A 27,452-nucleotide genomic window follows, 5' to 3' on the forward strand; every position below is an offset into this window, starting at 1 on the left:
TTTGGAGGGTTTTCAGCCAAAGGCCTTTTGATTGTACTGCAGCAGGACTTCTGCTCCAGTCTCCTCTCCTTTACACGGTACAGTACATTGCCAGTGCACAAATTGTTGCACAACTTAAATATCATGATTATTATTTTTTGTCTCCTAGCTATTGTGTAAAGACTGGAAACAGGTTTAGGGCTCATGCACTTTCAAATGTGGTCACCTAAAACCGGTCATGATCATTTGGGTGACTTTGCCAAACTTGTGAAGGTGTACCCTGGATGACTGGTAATCTGCAACTAGAGAAGAACTGTTTTGGATTGTTGGCTAGCTGCATAACTCACTGAGTCTTGGAATTCAGTTCACTGAGTGGTCTTGCCATTTTCCTTATAGGACAACTCAAGCAAGAGGAATATGGAGGCTGCCATATTTATTTCCTTTTAAGCAATACAAGCCAAAAAGTGGACTTTTCAAGTGTTAAACTGGAAGTCTGCTGGGAATTCCTTGCAATGTGAATTAGCAGTTATAGAAGCTGGGTATTTGGCATTGTATGTACACAAGTGTCTATCAATATTAAAAGCACACACAATTAAGTTGTGTTCTTTAAATGATTGACCGCAAAGATATCTGTGGTCGAGTGTGAAATTCCCTTACATTTAACTAGTCTCACTTCGGTTTTACACTTATAAAAAGATATAGATCAACAGGAAACCATGAAAAATGTCTGAGCGGCAATCTATGCCAGCAGAGCACTACATATGATGTGTGGTTTCTTCCCACTCACTGGTGCAGCCTGGATCAGCTTCTTACAATGTATAGACAGTGTGATCAGATAATCCGATGCACGCCCTTCCAAAACCTGTCTACTTCTGGTACATACTGAAGAAAACAAATGTCACTGGCCTGGGCAACAGAAACTAAACAAAGCAGAAGTTCACCATGAGCTTGCTGAGCAATCTGCAACTCTGGGTGTCCTACCCCCTAGAGCCATATTAAGGCATGTCATGCACTGATGAGGACCAACCAGTCTGAAACAATTTGTATGCATGTTAAATTATTGTGGCTCTGTACAATAAACTGTCACAACATTGCATTCCAGCGGGACAATCTGCACATTCAGCAGTGATGCATTGTGGGACACCACAGAGCTCACTCCAACCAGAATAAACCGCAAATACCTTCTGTTTTAAGATGGCAAACTTCTGCTTTGCATTGCATCTTTTATGTTTTAGCCCTTTACATACTCCTAGGAGTTCTGGTTCACCATGAGCTTGCTGGGCAATTATAAACTAAAGTGATGATTAGAAATTTCCTTTAGAAAAAAACCGAAGTCAAAATGGTTAGATGTCCCAAAGGAAGGGCTGGAACCCACTGGGAATAGATGCAGCGCTACAAAATTCCTAGGGCGTTTGCGATCGTGAATTCCCGATGCTTAGAAGCGCTATACAGTAAACTGTAAAACGCTTCCAATTCTTTTTTAAACTTAATTATAATTATACTTACCAGGTGTCCTTCTTCCCTCCGTAGACCCGCCCCCTAAAGGAAGAGGTCATAGGTGCTTCTCTAGGACCAATCAAAATCAGAATCATCTTTATTATCGCCAAGTACACCGACTGGTGTGCCCAGAATTGCTTGTGGTTCACATGGCAAATGGCAGTTCAGAAACATATGACAACGCATGGCAAACATACTATTAAAAAAAGCAACACAAGTTAGAGTCTTGGGAGGGTCAGAGTGTGCAGCTGTGAGGAAGGGTTACCCTGAGGGCTACAGTGTCTCAGTGTTGCAGACATGGTTAAAGGGGGTGGTGTCCCTGAGTTCAGCAAGTTCATCAGGAGAACAGCTTAGGGGAAGGTGTTTATGCACCTGGTGGTTTTGGAGGGGATGGATCTGAAACAGCGTCCCGGTAGGAGCTCGAAGTAGTGCCTGCCTGGGTGGGAGGGGTCGAGTAAAATCTTGGAGGCCCTTGCCTTCATTCTCATGGAGTAGAGGAGATCTAGCGAGGGTAGGTGGGCGCCAATGATCTTTTCTGCTGCGTTTATCACCCTATGGAGCTTGTATTCCACAGCGGTTGCTCCTGCATACCAGACGAAGCTGCATACCAGAGAAGCGCCTATGACCTTTTCCTTTAGGGGGCGGGGCTACAGACAGAAGAAGGAAATCTGGACACCAGGTGAGTATTCAAAGTTTTATTTAAAGCACCATCGCTCAGCCACCCAAAACGCTGCATGATCTCCTTGATAAGAGATTTATACAGCACTTATATACTTTGCATTGGAGCGCAATAGCGCTGAAATTGCTGCATGTCCTGCGATTACCTCTAATCGCAATCGCACTAATGGGTTCCCCCCCTCACCCACATTCATTGCCAAAGCATTTTTGGGAATCGTCGAAGATTGTCGGCGTTCCCAAAAGGCTGCTGAAATCGCCTTATTGGGTTCCAGCCCTTACAAACCACTGAACTAAACATGCAAATTGAATGGTGTAAAATTTGACACATCCCAAATTTGGAAACAAGAGAAGTTGTGACTGGGCACACCATCTAAAATAGGGTGCTTGGTATTGTGGTATAGGCAAACCACCAAAGTATAAGTCCAGAATTCGTAACCACACACGCCTTGAGAAAGGGGGACCCTGCGAGGCCCCGAAACAATTGTCGGTCATTTCTGTGGATATGCTAGCTCATTAAAAGAGCGTGATTCTTTGAGAAAACTGGAGTGCTGGTATATTTGAATTCTGGACATCCCAAATTTGAACCAGAAGCTTAACAGAGGTAGTTTACCAGATAGTCGCACCATAAGGCCCGGGGACCACTGGAGCCCTTCCTGCAGTGCTTGCAGATCGCCGCCGAAGAGCGCTGCAACAATGGAAATGTATGGGAATATTTAATCTGCATCATTCAGACAGCTCTGTGATCGCAACGCTGCAGTGGAAACCCTCCCATAGGATTCCACTGTTGCTGAGCTTTGCCAATTGCGCTGCCTGTAGCATTTTTTGATAGAACACGGAATTTGCAAAGTACTGTGATTTTACATACAATTCCCTGAGCAATTGCAATTCGGTCATGCATTACTTGAATGAGATCGCTCTGGGAAACGTGTTTAAAATTGTGGAACTTTTCAATTTTGGAAATCACAAGTGATTTCCAAAATCGGGAAAGTGCTGCTAAAGGGCCATAGATATAAACACAAACTCTATCCAAAGTTTTATGAGCAGAAAGTAGGGCTCTGAGACCAGGAGCAGCTCAAACTGAACTTGTACTGGAAGAGACTTAAAAGGGATATAATAATAGCGGCTCTTCGCTCAGGCTAGGCGGAAATAGCCGAGCCTATCAACTCTACTGCGCATGCGCAAAAAGACTGAAGAGTGGCTAGTGGGCCTGTGCACACACAGAGCAGCATACAGGGAGGTGGGGGAGTAGTGTGAAGAGGCAGAGCTGCCCAATGGCGGCAGAGGAAAGCCTGCAAGAATGCCCCCAGTGGGCGTTTAAAGGGAACCCAAGGTGAGAGGAGTATGGAGGCTGCCATATTTATTTCCTTGTAAACAATGCCAGTTGCCTGGCAGCCCAGTTGATCTTCTGGCATAAGTAGTGTCTGAGTCAAAAACCCTGGAACAAGCATGCAACTAATCCAGTAATACCTTAGTCAGAGTACTTGGTCTGCTGCATGCATGTTCATGGTCTACTGCTAAACGTATTAGAGGCAGAGGATCAGGAGAACTGCCAGGCACATAGTATTGTAAAAAAAAGGAAATAAATATGGCAGCCACCATATACCTCTCACCTCGGGTTCCCTTTAAGCAGGCAAAACCTCTCCTCCCTTCCCCTCAAAATTGGCTACAATTACATGTTGCCAATTTCTGGGTGGTGGTGGGGGGGGGGGGGGGTAGTGTATAGCACGGGGCCGGGGCATCAGAGAGCAGCGTGCGGGGAGGGGGCACAGAGGCATGTCCTGAAGTATACTTTAAAGGTGGCCACACATTTTACTTTGAGAATTATTTTTCTGATTGTATCATTTGAAAAATCTGACCAATCACACACACACACACACACACACACACACACACACACACACACTTCTTCCCCAATTATGAAAAAAAAAAAAAAATTGCTCGGGTCTGTAAATCAAGAAACTAATTATCAATCCTACACCAATTTTCAGAAAAATTGTCCAGAAGTTTAAGACCAGGGCTGCGGAGTCGGAGCCGAAGCAATTTTGGGCATCCGGAGTTGGAGTCGGGGTTTCAGAAACTGAGGAGTCGGAGTCGGGAGTCAGAGTCGTATGATTTTTGTACAAAATCCACAGCCCTGTTAAGTATTAGACTAAGGAGTCGGAGTAATTTTGGGTACCCGAAGTCGGAGTCGTGGTTTCAGAAACTGAGGAGTCGGAGTTGGAGTCGGAAGATTTCTGTACCGACTCCACAGCCCTGGTCCCGACAGAGATATAGATTACCAATTTTTATCAAATTGCCATTAAATATGAGCATTTTATATTGTATCATGTGTGCCACCTTAACCATTTTAGCCGCGCGGACGTGAGCTTCACGTCCCGCAGCGGCAGGTGCTAGAGCCGCAGGGACGCGCTAGTCACGTCCCTGCAATTTGGGGGGGGGGGGGGGGGTTTGCAGGCGATCCTGTGGGCGATCGTGCTGCTGCTGCTAGCAAGGGGTATTGGCTGCAGGGGGCCGAAGTCCCCTGTGCCAATCCGAGCATGTCCGCCGAGAGTAAACACTATTTTTGTTCAAAAACAGTGTTTACTCTGTAAATGGAGCAGCCGTGCTATCTCCCGCCATAATTTCCGCTGGTTTCCGCCGCTGATCGTTAAATTTATGAATGGAAACGGTTTCCATTCATGATCTCTCCGCCGCGATCGGAGGCTTCCGGTGGACATGTAGTGATACATTGTATCCCAATTAGCGTACATTGTACGCGAATGGGATTTTTGCTCAGTAGGGACATCTTGTGGTCAAATAGTAAAACACACCTACTGACTTTGGGTAATAAAAATAAATGATTATGTCAAGAGGACATATAATTAATAAATAATGGGCTAAAATTTGTGGTGGATGTAAAACTGAAAAAATACACCTTTATTTCCAAATAAAATATTGTCACCATACGTAACGCTAACGTTGCAATAACCAGGACAAATGGCCAAATAAAATGTGTGGATTTTAACTATGGTAGCATTAATTATTTTAAAACTGTAATGGCTGAAAACTGAAAAATAATGTTTTTTTTTCCATTTTTCCTCTTACTATTCCCATTATATATTTAGATTAAAATAATTCTTAGCATAATTTACCACCCAAAGAAAGCCTAATTGCTGGCAGAAAAAACAAGATATCATTTCGCCGTGATAAGTACTGATAAAGCTTTTGGGGAATGAAAGGGAGAAGCGTTGACAGGTGAAAATTCCTCTCGTCCATAAAGTGAAAAATCCCTGCGGGCTGAATTAAAGAGAACCCGAGGTGGGTTTGAAGAATATTATCTGCATACAGAGGCTGGATCTGCCTATACAGCCCAGCCTCTCTTGCTATCCCAAACCCCCCTAAGGTCCCCCTGCACTCCCTCATAAATCACAGCCACGCTACTGACAAACAGCTTGTCAGAGCTGGCTGTGTTTATCTCTATAGTGTCAGTCTGCTGCTCTCCCCGCCTCCTGCAGAACTCCAGTCCCCGCCTGCATCCCTTCCCTCCCTGCTGATTGGAGGGAAGGGACGGGGGCAGGGACCGGAGCTATGCAGGAGGCGGGGGAGCAGCTGAGACTGACACTACAGATGTAAACACAGTCTCACAGCATGGCTGTGATTTATGAGGGATTGCAGGGGGGCCTTAGTGGGGTTTGGGATAGCAACAGAGGCTGGGCTGTATAGGCAGATCCAGCCTCTGTATGCAGATAACATTCTTTAAACACACCTCAGGTTCTCTTTAAAGAGACTCTGTAACAAAATTTTCAGCCTTTTTTCTACCATCCTACAAGTTCCTATATCTATTCTTAAGTGCTCTGGCTTACTGCAGCCTTTTTTAGTTGCTCCATTGCTGTAATATATCAAATTTACTCTCCTTTGTCAGGCTTGTCGGCACAAAGAGGAAGTGGCTTTAATGGTTTACAGACAGGAGGAGGTTACACTGATAGCCCTGCTATCTGAAAACTGTGAAAAGCAGACCTCACACATCCCTGCTCTCAGTAACTCAGTATCATCTACTGATAAAAGCTGATAATTGTGAGAAGCATAGCTCATAGACGATTGCAGAATGCAGACACGGACCGGCTATCAGTAATCATTACTAAAGATTGCAGCATTCTTTGCAAGGTAAAAAACTTCTTCTAAACGATGAAATAAACTTTAAAAACTGAATTGTTCAATGATATAACCTTTCATGGAAACTATAATGCAGTTTACAGGAACATGCAATAATACGATGAACTTCCTGTTTGGCAGCCATATTTCTTGTTTACAAAAACTGTTTATAAAACTGCTTTTTTTAGGCCAGGATCCTGGTGGGGAGCAGCGAAAATGTAACAGAGGGGGACGGGGGATGAAAACCTACAGGCTGGTATGTTTATTTATATGAGGTTTTTAGGTTACAGATGCTCTTTAAAAGGTCCATAGCTACTGATTTTGCAGGCCGATTGACGATCAGATGTTATCATTTTCTTGAATCAGATCACAATCAGTGCTGCAACAAATCCACCTGATTGATAATTTGATTGATTTTGGGCTTAAATTGTCGAATTAATCTATCGAACTTGCTCTGTTGAAAGTGTTGTGTGTGGTGTGCAGCGGTAAGGGCATTTGGTATTGCGACGTCCGATGTACGTGACAGACCCCTGTCTGCTGTCCCACTCAAGTGCACAACGTTCCCCACTGAGGCCTGTGCTCTGAAACTTCTTACCTGTTCCACTGCGGCAACTCCCATTGTTCTGCACTGTTACCCTCATCACCACGATTGCTGTACCACAAGGTGCACATTGATGATTGATGAACTCATACGATCTACGGCTTCAATATTTTAGGTTATATAATTTATGCACTGGCTACACTATATTAAGTTATGCAGATACATTGTGACCCCACCTTCTTTCTTTTAAATGTTTGTAATTTTCCCCCAATGTAATTAATAAAGGACTTTACATTTATATACAGTACTCACATCCTGGTGCGACTTTTGGATGTTCTTTCTATGATAGTAAGTTGGCTTACTGGCCTGTTGCACAGGATAAATATGCGTCAGATTTGGACACATACTAGATGTGTATTGTATTTCATGGTGGTGCTGACCTAAAATGTACAATTTGCTGTACCACAAGGCCGGTGATGTAACTTGGCCGCCACACGGTACAGCACCAGGGTTGTGGAGTCGGTACAAAAATCACCCTCCAACTCCAGGTACCCAAAATTGCTCTGACTTCGTGACGCCGACCCCTTAGTGTAATTTTTACAAAGGCTATCGATTTGGTTCAAAAATCATCCAACTCCTCAGTTTATTGAAACCTCCGACTCCAGGTACCCAAAATTGCTCAGATTTCACAGCCCTGTACAGTACTCACAGTAACATGGGTGACCGCGGAGGACTCTGGGAGTGGCGCCAACCGGACTTTTTAAAGCATGGGCACCAGACGAAAAGGGGGGGGGGGGGGGGGGCAGAGGCGCTAGGCCAATTCCCAACAGATCTCAGCAGGAAATCTATCAGCAATTAGTCTGCGGTGTATGGGCAATAAATATTTCTCTGATCAGATTCAATCAGAGAGAGATCTGTCTCATGGTCGATCTGCCCATGCATACACACATCCAGTTTTGGTTGGCCAATGATTGGACAATTTACCACTTCTATGTAGTATGAGGGCTAACAAATTTTGAATACCACAAATAGATTCTACAGGCAAGCTGTCATACTACATTGAGTTTGGAAAACAGATTGCCAATTTTACTATTAAAATTGAATGTGTTTACACACCCTTAAAGAGAACCTGAACTGAAAATTAAAAGTCAAAATAAACATAAACACATCATACTTACCTCCTGTGTAGTCTACACCTCAATCCCTTTCTCCTCTCCTGCGTCCTGTTTGTCCACTGTGATCAATGGAATTCTCCATCCTCCATTTTGAAAATAGCCGTTACCCCATAACAGCTTCCTGGTCATCACACTGTAATATCGCCCACTTGAGCCATAGGGAAGCATGGACATTACCTTGCACATTCAGTTGTAACTGACAGCACCTGGTTTATTTCAGTTCTGGCAAAATATTGTCAGAACTGGAAGGGATCACTGTAAGAAGAATATGGTGAGCTTCTGAGAGGAACTGACAGTGAGGTAAGTATGTAATATTCATTTGCAGCTACATCATATGTTTATTTTAAATACATTTACTCAGTTCAGGTTTCCTTTAAGAATAATGGTGGAATAGAGATTCAGTGACTATGATGCCGGAGGCATTTAGCGGTCAGGGCTTAGCGGAAGTCAAATTAAATTGAACAAAATTTGCGGACAATTGGTGTTCAATACCAGAATGTGGCAGTGGAGGAAGCAACAATTATATGAAAAAAAAAATGCAGCCTAAATGCCCTTGTTGCCAGCATCAGCTTTCTTATAGCCAAGCACTGATGCCATTGCTAGAAAAACCACAATTACCCTCTTTGCAAAAGTAAAACAGAAGTTTGCCTTCTTCAACCCCTTTCAAAATATTTGTGATTATTCAGGTTGGAGTGAGCATATGACGTCTCCCACGATGCATTACTGCTAAATAGGCAAATCATCAATTGTTGTTCCTTATAGCTAAACACATCTCCGCTGGAATACAATGATGTGTCAGCTTGGTGATATTACAGAACCAAACTAATCAACGTGCATACATAATGTTTCGGATCGGTTGATCATCAGTGCATGGCATGGATTAATGTGGCTCTCTGGGGTAGGACTTGAAACACTTAAAGGACACCAGAAGCAAAAATAAACTAATGAAATAAACGATTGCATTTATCTTCCTTTTCCTAAAAATGACTTTTTAAGATGTTCCACAGTTTTATTTTATGTTTAAATCTACTTTTTAAGTTTTAACTGTTTTATTGATTTGGCTCAATGACACATTCATTGAGGTATGAAAGAGCTAAAATCTATGTGCTATTGACCCTTTTTATCTCTTTCCTTTTCTCAGAAGCCATTTTCTGCTAGGAAAGTGTCTTATAGTTGGAATTTCTTATCAGTGAGGGTCACACTGTAGTCACTTCCTGTCTGAGTCAGGACTGAGTCAGCCACTTACATACCTGATATTTTTCTCTTTCAGGCAGAGAAAGAAAAAAAGAAAAAAAGAAACACAGCATAGTTATTAGTATGCTAGGCACTGTACATATACATGTCTGTCTATCTCATCATGTCACATGTAAGTTCAGGTATCCTTTAAAGTTACTGAATACCCAGCAAGCTCATGGTGAACCAGAACTCCCAGGAGTGTGTATGAGGCTGAAAGAAGCCAAAGAGCCTCCTTACTAAAATGCTAAAAAAAAAAACTGAGGTTTGCCTTCTTAAACCAGAAGGTATTTGTGATTATCCAAGTTGGAAAAAGCTATATGTGGTAGAAACATGAAGCACCACCCAGAGTTACAGATTGCTCAGCAAGCTCATGGTGAACCACAGCATTTCACCAAGAATTGAAGAAAGGGAAAGGAGGAGAGCAACAAAAAGATTTCAGGCCCTGGAGTCCTCTCACTACAGCTTCCGTTGAAAATAAAGGAGGATAAAAAAAAAAAAAAAAAAAAAAAAAAAAAAAAAACACAAAAAAAACACAAGCTGACACTTGGAGTCCAGATGTAGTTCAAAGTGGGCAGTAAGATTTATTAGGAGGTCCTCTTTATAATACAATGAACACCAAAAGACTACACAAGCAAAGCTACGTCATCACAGGAAATCCAATCCTAGGCTACATAAGCAATGTTTGCGCATAGCTGTATCACCATATATGCTTTGATTCTCTGTATTGGAACAGCACTCACATCTGTTCTACTGTACATGAGCACAACAACAATTCTGACCTCATGCATGAATTAATTCCCACATGTAACAGATTAACACAAGCTCATTTATAAAAGCTGGGAAAAGATCGGGCGAGCTGTAGTTACCGAACTCCAGCCATCATCTGAGGCCTAGTGCACACCAACCGCTAGCAGATCCGCATAACGCTAGCGGTTTTTGAACCGTTTTTTCTTATGAAGCATTTTGCGTAGTGTTTTTTTGTGTAGCAGATTACAGATATTGTTACAGTAAAACTGTTACTGAACAGCTACTGCAACAAAAACGCCTGGAAAACCGCTCTGATCTGGCGTTTTATCAAGCGTTTTGCGTTTTTCCTATACTTAACATTGGAGGCAGAAACGCCTCCGAAATACAAAAAATGCTGCAGCCCGGGAGTATGCGTTTGTGCAAAATGCCTAACGCTCTGGTGTGCACCAGCCCATTGAATTACCCAAGCGTTTCCTTCTAAAAACGCTACCAAAACCGCTCGGTGTGCACTAGGCCTTAGTGAAGGAATTCACACATGTAATTATTTTCCCTCCTTTTTCCACATCCCCAATATGTTGCGAGATCAAAAAAGTGTCACCTCAGACCAGTGTACAGTGGAGGAAATAATTATTTGACCCCTCACTGATTTTGTAAGTTTGTCCAATGACAAAGAAATGAAAAGTCTCAGAACAGTATCATTTCAATGGTAGGTTTATTTTAACAGTGGCAGATAGCACATCAAAAGGAAAATCGAAAAAATAACCTTAAATAAAAGATAGCACTGATTTGCATTTCATTGAGTGAAATAAGTTTTTGAACCCTCTAACAATAAAAGACTTAATACTTAGTGGAAAAACCCTTGTTTGCAAGCACAGAGGTCAAACGTTTCTTGTAATTGATGATCAAGTTTGCACACATTTTAGGAGGAATGTTGGTCCACTCCTCTTTGCAGATCATCTCTAAATCCCTAAGGTTTCGAGGCTGTCTCTGTGCAACTCTGAGCTTGAGCTCCCTCCATAGGTTTTCTATTGGATTAAGGTCCGGAGACTGACTAGGCCACTCCATGACCTTAATGTGCTTCTTCTTGAGCCACTCCTTTGTTGCCTTTGCTGTATGTTTTTGGTCATTGTCGTGCTGGAACACCCATCCACGATCCATTTTCAGTTTCCTGGCAGAGGGAAGGAGGTTGTCGTTCAGGATTTCACGATACATGGCTCCGTATATTTTCCCGTTAATGCGATTAAGTTGTCCTGTGCCCTTAGCAGAAAAACACCCCCAAAGCAAAATGTTTCTACCCCCATGCTTGACGGTGGGGACGGTGTTTTGGGGGTCATAGGCAGCATTTTTCTTCCTCCAAACACAGCGAGTTGAGTTAATGCCAAAGAGCTCTATTTTGGTCTCATCAGACCACAGCACCTTCTCCCAGTCACTCACAGAATCATTCAGGTGTTCATTGGCAAACTTCAGACGGGCCTGCACATGTGCCTTCTTGAGCAGGGGGACCTTGCGAGCCCTGCAGGATTTTAATCCATTGCGGTGTAATGTGTTTCCAATGGTTTTCTTGGTGACTGTGGTCCCTGCTAATTTGAGGTCATTCACTAACTCCTCCCGTGTAGTTCTAGGATGCTTTTTCACCTTTCTCAGAACCATTGACACCCCACGAGGTGAGATCTTGCGTGGAGCCCCAGAGCGAGGTCGATTGATGGTCATTTTGTGCTCCTTCCATTTTCGAACAATCGCACCAACAGTTGTCACCTTCTCTCCCAGCTTCTTGCTAATGGTTTTGTAGCCCATTCTAGCCTTGTGCAGGTCTACAATTTTGTCTCTGACATCCTTGGACAGCTCTTTGGTCTTTCCCATGTTGGAGAGTTTGGAGTCTGCTTGATTGATTGATTCTGTGGACAGGTGTCTTTTATACAGGTGACTAGTTAAGACAGGTGTCCTTAATGAGGGTGACTAATTGAGTAGAAGTGTCTAACCACTCTGTGGGAGCTAGAACTCTTAATGGTTGGTAGGGGTTCAAAAACTTATTTCACTCAATGAAATGCAAATCAGTTGCTATCTTTTATTTAAGGTTATTTTTTCGATTTTCCTTTTGATGTGCTATCTGCCACTGTTAAAATAAACCTACCATTGAAATGATACTGTTCAGAGACTTCATTTCTTTGTCATTGGACAAACTTACAAAATCAGTGAGGGGGTCAAATAATTATTTCCTCCCACTGTATGTGAAATAAATAATTCCAAACATAAGTCATATCTGGTACAAAAGGAAAGAAGTCATGTGCATTACCTTTAATTAGAGCATACAGAGGCAGAGGCACAGGGTTTGTTCTGTGAGGGGGACGTGGATCCTGTGAACGAAGAGGAGGACATTGTAAATGGAAATCTGACAACAATGAAAATACACGATGATATCCAGTAATACAGCTGTGTAAAACCACCGAGACCCGTTCCCCTGACAGCTACATGACAAAAAATAAAACCAAGTCACCCTTGGGATTTGTTTAAAGACACCGTAGAAAACACAGACCACAAACCACACATACATTCTACAGCTGTTCTAGGAAACCAGCTACACTGACTGACTCAAATGTGGTTTCCTCAGCACCCCAAGCATAAGTGGATTTCAACATCATGCTGTACCAAATGCCATAAAACAAAGCTTTGGCCAAAAACATTCTTTTAAGTTTAAAGGGCACCTGAACTGAGGGATTTGGAGGCTGCCATATTTATTTCCTTTCAACCAATACCAGTTGCTAGGCCATTGATCTCTGGCATCAGTAGTGTCTCAATCTCACCCAGTAAAAAACATCTGATCTGCATGCTTGTTCAGGGGCTATGGCTAAAAGTATAAGAGGCACAAGACAGCCAGGGAATGTGCACGGTTTAAAAGGAAATAAATATGGCAGCCCCCATAGATCACTCAATTCAGGTCCCCTTTAAAAAGGATTCCTACCTGCGCTCACGTGGGCGGGAGCATTCTGCGCAGGTGCAGTAGTACATGAGCGCAGGCCAGAGCCAGGTCGACGTCCACTACTGAGGGGACCGCAGAAGAGTGGCTGTCAGCGGAGCTGTGATGAGGGACACGGAGACTTCAAGGGGCTGGAGGAAACCCCAGGTAAGTACATTAGCATTTTTTTTCTTTTATGTATCCTTTAAACAAACATTTAAAAAGAAAATTGTATGGAAAAAAAAAAGCGTTTTGAAAAAACAACTGAAATAAGAGGGCTATAATGGAAGCTGCCATATTTGTTTCCTATTACAAGAAAACCTAAACTGACGGGGAAAAATGAGTTTCAGGGTACATTTCCACTTGTGCGGCGCGATTTGCTCGCGGAAAACGCGTCAACGAATCCGCATACGGTTGCGGATTCGTTGATGTTTTGATGCGGATTTTCACGCGGAATCGTTTGCGATTTTAACAACGCGATTTTAACCATGTCAATGCCGGCAAGCATTGACATGGGTTTTTTAACGAAATTGCGCGCGGAAACGCCGGGAAAACCGCAAGACTCAAGTGCTTGCGGTTTTCCTATTTAGTTACATGACCGACGATTCGCGTGCGAGTGTGCGGCGTGCGAATTCTGACGGCTCTGCTGTGCAGATTTTTTCTGCAGAGCGAGCCGCACAGAATTCCTGACAAGTGGAAATGGCGCCATCCACTAGTATTGTTTGAGCGAATCTGCATGCAGGAAACACATGCAGATTCGCTCTAGTGGAAACGAGCCCTTACTTACCAGCCCCCTGCAGCCGTCCTGTGCCCTCGCTGGTCCTCATTAATCCTCCGTTCCCCCACCGCGGGTTAGTTTAGTTTTTGCCGACTCGTTTTTGTCGGCGGGCCACTGCGCCTACACTAGGACGGCTGCAGGGGGCTGATAGAAGCCCCAGATAAGTGAAACTCATTTTTTCCCTGTCAGTTTAGGTTTCCTTTAAGCAACACCAGTTGTCTGAGTCTGACAGTCCTGCTGATCCTTTGCCTCAAATACTTTTAGCCATGGACCCCAGACTTTTAACCACTTCAGCCTTCAGTCGTTTTCACTTTATGCATCCAAGCAATTTTCACCTCCCATTCATTAGCCTATAACTTTATCACTACTTATCACAATGAACTGATCTATATCTTGTTTTTTCCGCCACCAATTAGGCTTTCTTTGGGGGGTATATTTTGCTAAGAGCCACTTTACTGTAAATGCATTTTAACAGGAAGAATAAGAAAAAAAAAAAAGGGAAAAAAATAATAATTTCTCTGTTTTCAGCCATTATAGTTTTAAAATAATACATGCCTCCATAATTAAAACTCACGTATTGTATTTGCCCATATGTCCCAGTTATTACACCGTTAAAATTATGTCCCTATCACAATGTATGGCGACAATATTTTATTTGGAAATAAAGGTGCATTTTTTCCGTTTTGCATCTATCACTATATACAAGTTTAAAATAAAAAAAAAATAGAAATATTTCATCTTCACATTGCTATTTAAAAAGTTTAGATCCTTAGGTAAATATTTACATTTTTTTTTATTATTGTAATGTCTATTTTTTATATTAAACATTTTATTTGGGTATTTTTGGGAGGGTGGGATGTAAACAGTAGTCTTAGAGTGTAAATGTGTGTTGAGTTTTATTTTTTTTACTTTTAGTTGTAGTTTTACTTTTTGGCCACAAGATGGCGGCCATGAGTTTGTTTACATGACGTCACTCTAAGCGTAACATACGCTTAGAGGGACGCATGGGGGACGCAACAGCCAGAAAAAGCGGGGGAGATGAATCAGTGATTGGACACCAAAGCCCAATTCGCTGATTGCCAGGCTAATGAACCGCGGCCGGGAGCGGGCGCGTAGCTAGTACGTCCAGGAGGCCAAAGTAGTTAAAATAGATTTTTTTTCAAAAACATTTTTTTTAACTTATTCCCACTATTCTCTTTAAAATATGTAACAAATTTGATGACAATAGCATGTATGGGGGCTTTGCTATTAACCATTTACAGCCAAAATGATGCATTAAAACGTCCTGTTGAAGCAAGTTAATGGCTCCAATAAGACGTTTTAATGCATCGCTCGCTACCGCTGCGCACATGTGCGCTCCTCCCCCACTACCCGTCGGGACACCACGATCTGTGATTGCAATGCCTGGAATGAATGGACATGACCCCAATCAGGGGCCATGTCCATTCATAAAACAGGAAGCTGCCAGAGGCTAGTAAATTGTAAAAAACAAAAACCAACACCTGTAAAACAGGAGTGTTCGCAGTGTCATCTAGTGATCTAGTGGGCAAAAAGTTAAAATTACACACACACTTAAATATTAATACAATGAATTCCTTTCCACTTTTATTTTAAAACTATAAGGGCTAAAAACCTGAAAAATAATGATTTTTTTTCCATTTTTTATTTTTCCCGTTAAAATGCTTTTAGAATGAAAAAATTCTAAGTAAAATGTACTACCCAGAAAAAGCTTAATTGGTGGCAAAATAAAAAAAAAAATAAAAAAAAAAAAAAAAAAAATTGCGTGGAAATTGCTCGTCCGTTAGGGTAAAACCCTTGTGGGGTGAAAGTCGGCAAGAAGTTATGCAAAAATTATTCAAAATTATGAATGTATTACACAAAATCAACTGAATGTTCAAATCGTAATTACGAAAATTGACAACAACAAAAAATGTAGCAGGTTGCGATCATCACTAGCAGGGGTGTCTGAAATGTTTAGCCATAGCACCAACCACCAGTACAATACATTATAAGCATACAGAGCATCATACATCTAAAAAGGCTATAAGAAAAAAAAATTCACATCTCTATATTTAGATTAATGCCGCAACAGCAGTAACGTGATTAAAGCAAACACTGCTAAACCAAAACTAAAATAAAAGCATGGCTACATGTTTTGTGTAAAGCCCATTTGTAAAGTGGATTCACCCTAGCCAGATTGAAGGAAACATTCAACATCCAGGACCACATTTGCACACAGTTTACTAAACATATGTTGCGCTTTTTTCCTTATGATTTTCCAGCAGTAAAACATTCTCTATTCAGTTGCTGGTCCAGTCTGCTCTTTGCAGTGTGTTATCAGCTGCATAGTGACAGACAAGTGTACATTAATATAAATCTATATAGTCTTCCACAGCATAACAATCAGAAATTTGTGCACATGCTATCAGAGAACGTTTGGCCACCGTCATAGGCACCCAATCAAATTCATTTCCCAAAAATACAGCTCTATTTCGATTTTTCCTTTTCACGGTGGATTGGTGCAGGAGAAAGGAATGGTTAAGGTTAGCCATGTGGGTGTCTGTCAATGTATAATCTCCAGACCATAGTCTAATGCCAATTTTAAGGTAGGTGTGTGTGGTGTGTGGGGTGGTGTGTGTAATTGCTGTCCATGGTCTTCCAAGCAAATTAGTGTTTTTCAATACAATACAGTACACATGCACTTTGTCCTACTGAGCATGAGCGGACCCAAGTCAGGCATGCCCAGTCAGGAATGCACTTGTGTGTGGCCGGAAGAAGCTTATTTGACTGACTCTGGTTAAATATGTTTAGGAGGATCCTTTGCTGCAACAGTGGGGTGAAAGAAGGCTTGGGAAGCCTCAAGTGACATTGTTCCGCCAGTGGTCAGCTGGGCGCAGGAAAAAGCCGAGAGACAGCTCCCCCTACGCTAAGCAATGTAGGAGAATATAACAAACATATTCCCCTACTGATGACTGAGAATTAGTAGGAATGCCAGGCAAATGGTATTGTTTAAAAGGAAATAAATATGGCAGCCTCCTTATTCTCACTTCAGTTGCCCTTTAAAGAAACACGTCACCATAGACTAACATGACTGCTGTGACGACACAGATCTCTGCATGTCAACGCAGCACTGCAGTGGTAATGTAGTTCTGGCCCTGCGTCAGGGATGCAGCGATAACGTCACTTCCTTCCCGTCTCGCAATAACGTGGCAGTATGAAAAGTCTCCATAGTCTTTCATTGCCTGGTGGCGTGGTGCGGTAAAAATACTGCACTACCCCGGTGTGAAAGGGCCCTTAAAGGATACCCCAACTGAAATGTGACATAATGAGATAGACATGTGTATGTACAGTGCCTAGCACACAGATAACTATGCTGTGTTCCTTTTTCTCTGCCTGAAAGAGTTAAATATCAGGTATGTAAGTTGCTGACTCAGTCCTGACTCAGACAGGAAGTGACTACAGTGTGACCCTCACTGATAAGAAATTCCCCTTTTTTACCTCTTTCTTGCTCTCAATTTCTTATCAGTGAGGGTCACACTGTAGTCACTTCCTGTCTGAGTCAGGACTGAGTCAGCCACTTACATACCTGATATTTAACTCTTTCAGGCAGAGAAAGAAAAAAGGAACACAGCATAGTTATCTGTGTGCTAGGCACTGTACATACACATGTCTATCTCATTATGTCTCATTTCAGTTGTGGTATCCTTTAATGTACAGCTCTGTGTTAGAGCTGCAAGGATCGGTGGGTGGCAATAGCAATAACCCACCCGCAAATCATAAGAGGTCTGCAACCCCCCAAAGTGATCCGAAGCTGCCTGTGTTGGCTCAGCTCACCCCTCTCAGCTTGGCAGCTGTGGGCCAATAGGCTGCTGCTGAACTGGGGGCAGGCCATTGCAATGCAGGTGGGAGTAGCCACTGAGCTCCAGAGCATTTTTTAGATAAATGTGGCCGTGGGTCTTTGCTGATGGGGCGGAGTTTTAGACCTCTAATGATTTATGGGCAAGTTGTTGCTGACTACAACCAACAATCCTTGCAACTCAAACACAAGAGCTTTACATTAAGAGCTCTTTCGCCCCATTAATGTACAATCTTCATGCTCTTTAAAGTGTACCTGAGACGAACAAAATAAAAGCATTTATACTTAACTGGGCTTCCCTCAACCCCGTTAGGCTCCCTCGCTGACCTCCCAGGATGCTACGATGCTCTGCTAGCCGGACCGGTCTCCTTCTCCAGTGGCCCCAGCAAGTGCATATTGCGCATGTGCGTGCCATGGCTGCATGCCCATTGCCAGAAGTATTCTGTGCAGTACAATCCCGGCGCAATGACTGGAGGAAGAGACCGGGCAGGCCAGCGGAGGATTAGAACATCCTGGGAGGACGGCAAGAGTGTCCTCAACCTAAAAGGGGCTGAATGAAAGCCCCAGGTAAGTATAAATGCTTTTATTTATTTTGTTTGTCTCAGGTTTCCTTTACATTCCAATGAATGCTCCAATTTAGCACAATATTAATGGCAGGTAAGCATTTGAAATGCTCACAGCCACACAGAAGAAATGTCTGTAGAGAGGCCCAACATCTATAACTCTGGATGGACAGAAGGGTTCAGTTTACTATAAAGTAGCTTTACATGCTTTACAGCACAATTCCCCAACCCTCTCCTACAGGCCCACCAACAGTACATGTTTTGCAGAAAACCACTAACATGCACAGGTTTTCAATTCACAACTGCTTAGTAATTTACTGCTAGTGGGTTCCAGGCCGCAGTTCAGCTCTCAATGAATGTTCCAATGCGGCACAATAATGGCGGCAGGTAGGCCTTTGAAAAGTTTACAGCTACACTAAGAAAACGTCCATGGAAAGGAGGCCTAACATCCCTAACGCTGGATAGAAAAAAGGCTGGAGCAACTGCCATTCACTAAGTGTTTTTGAAAATGAAGAGAGCCTTAAAAATCCTCCATGAGGAAATGGGCTAGTCCTAAACATGTCGGTTCTGTCAGATTTCTACTACCTACTGTAAGTAACAACAACAAAGGAGAAATGTAATTTATGGCTCATTTTACTCTGGAGGAAACATACTTATTTGTTTGTGTTTCCATGTACTTTACAATTTACAATTTTCACGACAGTGGTCCTTTTAAAGTAGTGTTTTACCTGAAGAAGCAAAAGCATACACTCTGTAAATCAATACTTCAAACAAGTCACAGCTTTATCAAGGGCAACATGTTCATCCACATCATACTAGTTAATGGCACCATAAACGTATACAATCAAGCTGGGTGCTCTATCCTTACATGCACAAATAAAGATTTTGAAGACAGTTCAGAGTAAAATACTGTTAGACAGCAAGTGCAAGCTTTTTAAGGTAGCAGCTCATGAATAGATTTCAAACAGATCTTTTAAACTACTGTGTCCAGTCATAAAACAACGGATCACATGGTATAAAAAGTCATGCAAACACTCAATGAAAGTGGACCTGAACTCAGAACTCCTCTCTGCTCTCAGGGCTGGAACCCACTAGAGCGATTTTTTGAGCGTTTAGGGAGCATGATAAATCGCTAGCGATTTCCCTAAAGGCTCTGCCAATATAAATGGATGGTGCAAATTCCACAGAAGCGATTGCACGGAGCAAAATCACAAACGCAGGACATGCAGCATTTTGTTAGCGTTTGCGCTTCAATGTAAAGTATATAAACGCTGGCATAATCAATCAAAACTTGCACGGAGCGATTTTGCTAGCGTTTTGCAGTTAATGTACAATAACAAAAATAAAAAAATAATAGAACGGCCTATCAGACTTTAAAACGCTAATCAACCGCTGGCAAATTGATACAAAAAAAAAAAAAAAAAAAAAAAAAAAATCGCTCAAGGAATCGCTTACAAACTGCTCATACGAAACGCTAGTGATTGCGTTTTGCAGTGGGTTCAAGGCCTAAGGGCTTGCTCACACCTAGGGCGTTTTGCGCTTTTTTGAGCACCAGTGACTTTGAAAAATGCCCTAAAACACCTTGTGCAATGAATCCTTATGGGATAGTTTATATCAGCGCGTTTCAACTGCTGTCCGTTCACAAAAGCGCTGCATGTACCATTTTCGGGGCAATTTTTCGGGGCACAGAAAAAAAAAATTAGAAAAATCGCCGTCAGCGATTTTGTTTTTAGATGCGAACAAAGCCTAAAATATACACAGCAGCATAATAACCTTTGCACGCACGCGCGCACACACACACACACACACACACACACAGAGGCCTACAAGACAACCCCCCAACTTTTCCAGTTAAAATATAGAGTTTGGGATATACTCGCCGTAAAAGACTACCCTTCTTCCAATGCACAGCAAGTAAAAATAAATAAAAAAAAAAAGATCGTGTACTGGTGCTATGGATGAATAGATACTGGTGCTGTACTGTATGTGGTACGCAGTATATAACAGTACATAGGCGATTGACTGGTTGGATTGGTCAACTCTCCCTCTTGCTAAGTGGATTGCTCAGCTCTCCTTGTCTACCTATTTATTCAGAGCGGTATGGAAGAATAGATTGCGCTGTGCCCATAAAACACGCCTCTTTCACCCGTCTGGCCCGCCTTTGTATCCTATTTACCTCCTTCTCTGCCGCTCAGATCTCGCACATGTGCGCCTGCATCAATTCACTACAGTCCACAGCAGCAAGATCTGAGAGGCGGTAACAGGATAGGGTGTATCACCTGGCATCAGTGACACACTTTTCAGAAGATTTCTAAGGGTTAAAAAAGTAGTCTTATATGCCACAATATACAGTATGTTACAGCTGATACAAATCCTAAAATAAATCTGCACAGTTTCTACTTCCTGATTCATGGAAGCAGATATATTGTTTACAGCCTGCACTTTCAAATGGGCTTATCTGCAGTGGCAGTCATGTGACACAGGGGAGAGATCAAATTACAACTAGTGACACAAATGAGGGGGAATTACACAGGCTAAACTCTTTAAATATATGCAGGGTGCATTTCTGTTATGTTTTCCTTGTGTCCTGTGCAAGAGTTCAGATCCACTTTAAATTTAAAACTTCCGTTCCTCACATAGGCCATCATTCATAAAGCATTTCCGCATGCAGAAATACTGAAAACAGCCGACTTCACCGAGCACATAGCAAAATCTCCATTCATAAAGGCTCTTTCTGCACGAAAAGCTGACATTACCGAGCAGAGCGATAAATCCCCGCCTTGTGCGGTGTAAAAAAAAAAAAAGTAACAAAATGTCAATTCATAAATATTACTGCAAGCGGTATGAGGACGGGAAATACCACTCCCTTGGATGTGGCGAGAACCATGCTGAGTTAATGGAGACACCGACCTCCCAGGCAGCTGCAGTAGAGCGGAACACGGAGAAATTTATCAATTCGGCAGCTTCCTGTGTTTCTGCAAGCCTGCCTACCGCCTGCCTAGTTCGGGAAATCTCCGCACTGCTATCGCAACTGTGCACTTTTTCATGAATGACCACACAGAAGTCTAAAATACCGACAGCTGTGTTTTCCCGCACGGATTCTCATTACCGACAACAATTTTATGAATGATACCCATAGTGTGGATGGGAAAATCAGCCATTTGGGAGCCAGTGTACCGTGACAAATTACTGATATGTCCCAGTACCCTGCAAGTGTGGTTGCTTTTAATATTGGATACAAATAGATTGTACACTATTGGAAGCAGTTTTTCTTTGCAGTACTGACCCTATAACCACCTCGAGACCCAGACTACGGCTGGGAAAACACTAGGCAGAAACGCTATCGTTGCATAAAACACAGCATTTTTTGCGTATAATGTTAGTCAATGGGCCGCATAAAAAAAAAACAACAACAAAAACGCATAGGCGTTTTGTATTCTTTTTACTGTGGGATGCGAAAGTTTGGGCAACCTTATTAATTATTATGATTTTCCTGTATAAAATCGTTGGTTGTTACAATAATAAATGTCAGTTAAATATATCATATAGGAGACGCACAGTAATATTTGAGAAGTGAAATGAAGTTTATTGGCTTTACAGAACTTGCACAATAATTGTTTAAATAAAATTAGGCAGGTGCATAAATTTGTCATTTTATTGATTCCAAAACTTTTAGAACTAATTATTGGAACGCAAATTGGCTTGGTAAGCTCAGTGACCCCTGACCTACATACACAGGTGAATCCAATTATGAGAGAGAGTATTTAAAGGGAACCTAAACTGAGAAGGATATGGATTTTCCTTTTAAAAGAATACCAGTTGCCTGACTCTTCTGCTGATCCTGTGTCTCTAATACTTTTAGCCACAGCCCTTGAACAAGCATGCGGATCAGGTGCTCTGACTGAAGTCAGACTGGATAAGCTGCATGCTTGTTTCAAGTGTGTGATTCAGACACTACTGCATCCAAAGAGATCAGCAGGACTGCCAGGCAACTGGTATTGCTTAAGGCTTGTTTCACAGTGGGACGTTACAGGCGCACGTAAGAGCAGCCTGTAACGCACCCCACCGCACAGCAATGAAAAATCAATGGGCTGTTCACAGTGCCCACGTTGCGTTACTTAGTAACGCTGCGCCATAAGACAACGTACTGCATGCAGTACTTCATAAGCGGCAGAGCCGCGTTAGACTGCTTGCACATGCTCAGTAACGTTGGGGAGAAGCGGAGAGCGGCCAGGCACATGGCTAATTAATATTCACTGCACTCAGTGACGTGCAGTGTTTGCATCCTGGAGCGGCCGCTCTGTGCGGCGATTGGCCGGGCGGGACCACGTGATGCTGCATGCGTCCAAGAGTACGCATCACGGACGCCAGAGTAAGCTGCACAACGCGGCTCACTCAGACGTCCACAGCAGAGAGCACCAGGCGTTACGTTAGGGGCACGTTATGCGACCATAACGTCCCCTAAAACGCAACGTCCTGGTGTGAAACCAGCCTAAAAGGAAACATCCATATCCCTCTCGGTTTAGGTTCCTTTTAAGGGGGTCAATTGTAAGTTTCCCTCAATTTTTTCTGAAGAGTAGCAACATGGGGGTCTCAAAACAACTTTCAAATGACCTGAAGACAAAGATTGTTCACCATCATGGTTTAGGGGACGGATACAGAAAGCGGTTTCAGAGATTTCAGCGGTCTGTTTCCACAGTTAGGAACATATTGAGGAAATGGAAGACCACAGGCTCAGTTATGGTTAAGGCTAAAAGTGGCAGACCAAGAAAAATCTCAGATAGACAGAACTAATAAGTGGTGAGAACAGTCAGAGTCAACTCACAGACCAGCACCAAAGACCTACAACATCATCTTGTAGATGGAGTCACCGTGCATCGTTCAACCATTCTGCGCACTTTACACAAGAAGATGCTGTATGCGAGAGTGATGCAGATGAAGCCTGTTCTCCGCCCAAAACACAAACAGAGCCACTTAAGGTATGCTAAAGCACATTTGGACAAGCCAGCTTCATTTTGGAAAAGCTGAAGTTGGGCCATGGCTGGATCTTTCAACAAGACAACGACCCTAAATACTGCTCGAAAACCACTAAGACATTCATGCACAGGAACAAGTACAACGTTCTGGAATAGCCATCTCAGTCCCCAGACCTGAATGTAATAGAAAATCTGTGGTGTGAGTTAAAGAGAGCTGTCCATGCTCGGAAGCCATCAAACCTGAATGAACTAAAGATGTTTTGTAAAGAGGAATGGTCCAAAATACCTTCAACCAGAATCCAGACTCATTGGAACCTAAAGGAAGCGTATAGAGGCTGTCATTTCTGCAAAAAGGAGGATCTACTAAATATTGATTTTATTTCTTTTTGTGTTGCCCAAATTTATGCAACTGCCTAATTTTGTTTGAACAATTATTGCACACTTTCTGTAAATCCAATAAACTTCATTTCACTTCTCAAATATCACTGTGTGTGTCTCCTATATGATATATTTAACTGACTTTTTTATCATAACAACCAACGATGTATACAAGAAAATCATGACGATTAATTAACAAGGTTGCCCAAACTTTTGCATCCCGCTGTATAATATGCATTTTTAAAGACGCAAATTTTGTTGCATATTTTTCAAAAACGCATCTAAAACGCACATAATAAAAGTCAATGGTGACGCAGAGCTATTGCGTTTTAGTGCATTCTGCATGTTTTTTTTTTTTCTCTTAAACAGGTTTTATAATGTATTTCCGGTTCCTGCTGACTTACTAGTAATTTGCATAAAACGCACCTTTAAAAAAAAAAAATTATGCAAAACGCAGATGCATTAAACCGCACGCAAAACACAACACAAATGCATGTGCGGATAAAATGCAAAAACGCACATGACAGAAGACGCAACCTTTCACACACTGACAAGTGTGCACCCAGCCTACAGAGGAAATTTGGGGCCCCACACCCTAAAGGTGGGTACACACATCAGATAAAAGTCTTTGGAAAATATAAGATCACAGACCAATTTTAACCAGTTTCATGAGAGCATACTCTACACAGTATTCTATTGAGCTGAACTCCCCATCAGAAAAAAAAAAATATATCTTTGCCTGACGCTGTACACAAAGATGCTGTACACATGCAAAAGATCTGTTCCTGCAAAAGATCCGTCCTTGCAAAATGCATTCATAGTCTATGATATCTGCAGATCTCATACACACCTTTTAGGTGCATACCCAGTGATTTCCCACCTGTAAAGGGGGCTGAGCACTGGTACAAGACATTTTGTTTTCTTCCACGTGATGCACTGTTAGGGCCAATTCACACTTGAGCGGGAATCGCGCAATTCCAGCTCAGCGCAAAACACTAATGGTTTGTAAAAACCGCTAGCCTATGTAAGCCTATGGCAGTGTTCTCACTGCCACGTTTGCGGTTAGCGTTAACCGCAAAAGCATAACATGGAGCGTTTTGCCGGCAGTTCGCGATTGGCATGCTTAGCACCGCTAATCGCAATCGCTCAAAACGCTGCAGTGTCCAGTGATTTTTCCGTGTTATTCTCGGAAAGACCACTCCCGTAAAATGCTAGCGGTAATCGCCTGCGTTTTGTGGTTTTAGGTGTAAATGGGGCCTTAGAGGTGGTGGATGGGTGGTAACATATCCAATATAATAATCCCCACCCCTGCATCCTCTTGCGTCCGTGCCACATGTGCGGCATTTGGCTGTGCTTCGGGCAGTGGCCGTGTATGTGTTCCGGGTGGGAGGGGGGGTATTCAACTAGCACCAGTTATTAAATGGGCAGGATTTTTGACTAGTGTGTCTAAAAAGAAGGATGATTGCACCTAACAGCTGTTGGAATTGAGACTCTTGAGAACCGCCATGCAAATAACTTTGCAGGGATCATGCCAATTTAATTTGATAATTCATGTAGCTTGAAAAATGGGCAAAATCAAGTCGGAAAGTGTGGAATTCGATTAATCCACTTTCAAGCAGCATACATTTGCGCACTGAATTTGAATAATGCAGCAACTCAGAATTATTTGCATCTCATTGACCAATCCCATTGGTGAAAAACAAAACAAACAAACAAAACACAATAATACAAACCCCTAATGCTAGTAAAAATTTCCCATAATTGTAATTACTAGTTGTGCAGTTTCTCTTGACAGCTGTCTCTCCTCTCTATGGATGAGGAAAACAGCCTTGGAGGTATGGGCCATGCCCTCTCCCATAAAGCATGCCAGGCCTGATTCTTCATTACCATGGAAGGGTGGGAATAAACCAAGGAAACCGGTGACTGCAGTGTCATAGCACCATGAAAACGTGTAGAAACCTTTCAAAAGTAAAAAGAGTTTGGAGTCTGGGGTTTAAATGGATTTTTTTTTTTTTCGCACTAAACCTGGGATTCAACTTTAACAAATTTCTATGACATTAAACTGCAGTCCGGCATAGGAAGCTTTAGGCCACCTGACCATTTTAGGTTTGTACCATGTGAGGCCACATTTCCAAGTCTTTGTTTATTCACAGATAAATGTGACTGGCCTCCACATTTGACACGCTGAAGCGCAGTAGTAACTGAGAGGCAGATAACAAGGGAGCTCTGTTGACAGCTGATGTAATGTGAGAAGCAGGGAAGCCCTTGTGTGAGGGAAGACACTAACAGCTCCATGATTTATGTGTGATGAGGATCTGTAGCCTACAGAAGAAAGTGACATGCACAAACACATACAGGAATACTACATTATTCACACGCAAGGCAGAATGGGAAAATGGAGGAAAATATACTTCTGAATTAGTCCTTCCAACAACTTTGTGGCAGCATAGCGATTATTTCCAACATGTTCGATTGGCTCCCGATCGATAAAGTGATTGATTGTGCACAATTGGAAAATCGATTGCTTTATCGATTGGGTGCATTTTGGACATGTACACACGATGCAACTTCCTATCAGATCACCCGTTGATCGGGTGAGAAATTGCATCAAGTGTAGCCGGCATTACAGAGCATTTTCAATAAATTTATGTTTTCGTTCTCATGTGGGCATTTCAATAGTTCACCTTTTAGGGCTCTTTCATACATGCAGCTGAAGGCCATTAAATCACCGCATGTTAGCTACACTGTTGCATGGCACCTCGGTACCATGGCCATGGACAGGAAGCCACCCCATGGAGTCACACCCGAGCCTGCAGCAGCCCTACTCAGACAGGACAAGTCATGGTTCTCTGTCGGCGGGTAACACCCCCCCACATGTCAAGCGCAAGACGTTTTACAAATGTTGCCATTTGGCTACACTTTAATTGCACCAAATGGCGCTCATGGAGGGCAGACAGGACACTGAACTGTCCATTAAGCACGCAGGCCTTATATGCTGTGACATTACGCAAAGACTCCTTCCAGACAATATTTTCCTAAATCCAGTGGAGAAAAATCTGACTCCTGGCACAAATGTTTTCATAGACCAATGTAGGCACTCAACTGCAGAGCTTGTAGTGGTCCATGTAGATGCTCCTTGATTAGCTGATGTCAAATAAATTACTTTTAAAGCACCTGGCCAGGAGAGCAGACACTGGTCATTTTCTGCACTACAGACGACTGCTGTTATTGGCTGAAATCTTTCAGAGAGGTTCAGCCGGCACCTTCCCCCTTCTTGTATGAACAGACAGAAGCAATCAAAGCATAAGCCCCAACAATAAATCTGAATCTGGCAGCTTGAACTCTGTTGGTTCTGGACATGGTATATCAAGTATTTAACACAGAATATTCCAGGGCTGTGAAGTCGGTACAAAAATCATCCGACTCCAGGTACCCAAAAATCCATACAAGAGAACTCGCCGCCAGGAGACTTGGCCGCAGGATACAGCCGGTATATGGCTTATCCTGCTGCTGCACAAGTCCCGGCGGCGTTATTACTATTCCACCTCCAGGTCCACGTGGATGGTGGGAATGATGTAATTTGGCTTCCAGCTATTGCTGGAGGCTGAATAACAGTTTTAAAAGTAACTTCAGCTGTGTCTTCTGACGGCGCCGAAGTTAATCACTGTGCGCCGCTATAGCCGTAATTCCTATTACAGTCTATGGTGGCGCTGGCTGCGCCCAAAGGGCACCGGCTCGCCCAAAAATTGGTCCAACTCCACAGCCCTAAAATATACATTGGCAGATGCCTCCTTACACACACACACACAAAAAAAAAAGTAACACTTGGACTACCGTTAATTACAGATGCTCTAGAGCAGACAGAAGAGGACATTAACTGTGTTAGTGGGCTTAGGCCCTAACTGTTGATAGTATTTTTAGATCTGAACCTGAAGAAAAAGCTTTGAAAAGGCAGTGCTGCCAA

At 42.7% G+C, this 27,452-nt stretch overlaps 1 protein-coding gene across 2 annotated transcripts in view; it reads right to left on the reverse strand.

Annotated features, from left to right (window-relative positions):
• ZMYND11 (zinc finger MYND-type containing 11) overlaps positions 1-27,452 on the reverse strand; it is a 136,303-nt gene that overhangs the window by 97,074 nt on the left and 11,777 nt on the right. The window contains exons 1-2 of one of the 2 annotated variants that reach the window (XM_068238608.1): positions 12,944-13,044; positions 12,278-12,338 (exon numbers count right to left, since the gene is read on the reverse strand). The gene's annotated coding sequence lies outside the window, so the exon portion shown is untranslated. Of the gene's footprint in view, positions 1-12,277; positions 12,339-12,943; positions 13,045-27,452 lie in introns of those variants that run through there. The other variant, XM_068238607.1, reaches the window with a different exon arrangement.

This window comes from Hyperolius riggenbachi, chromosome 5 (genome assembly GCF_040937935.1).
Source record: "Hyperolius riggenbachi isolate aHypRig1 chromosome 5, aHypRig1.pri, whole genome shotgun sequence".
NCBI lineage: Eukaryota > Metazoa > Chordata > Amphibia > Anura > Hyperoliidae > Hyperolius > Hyperolius riggenbachi.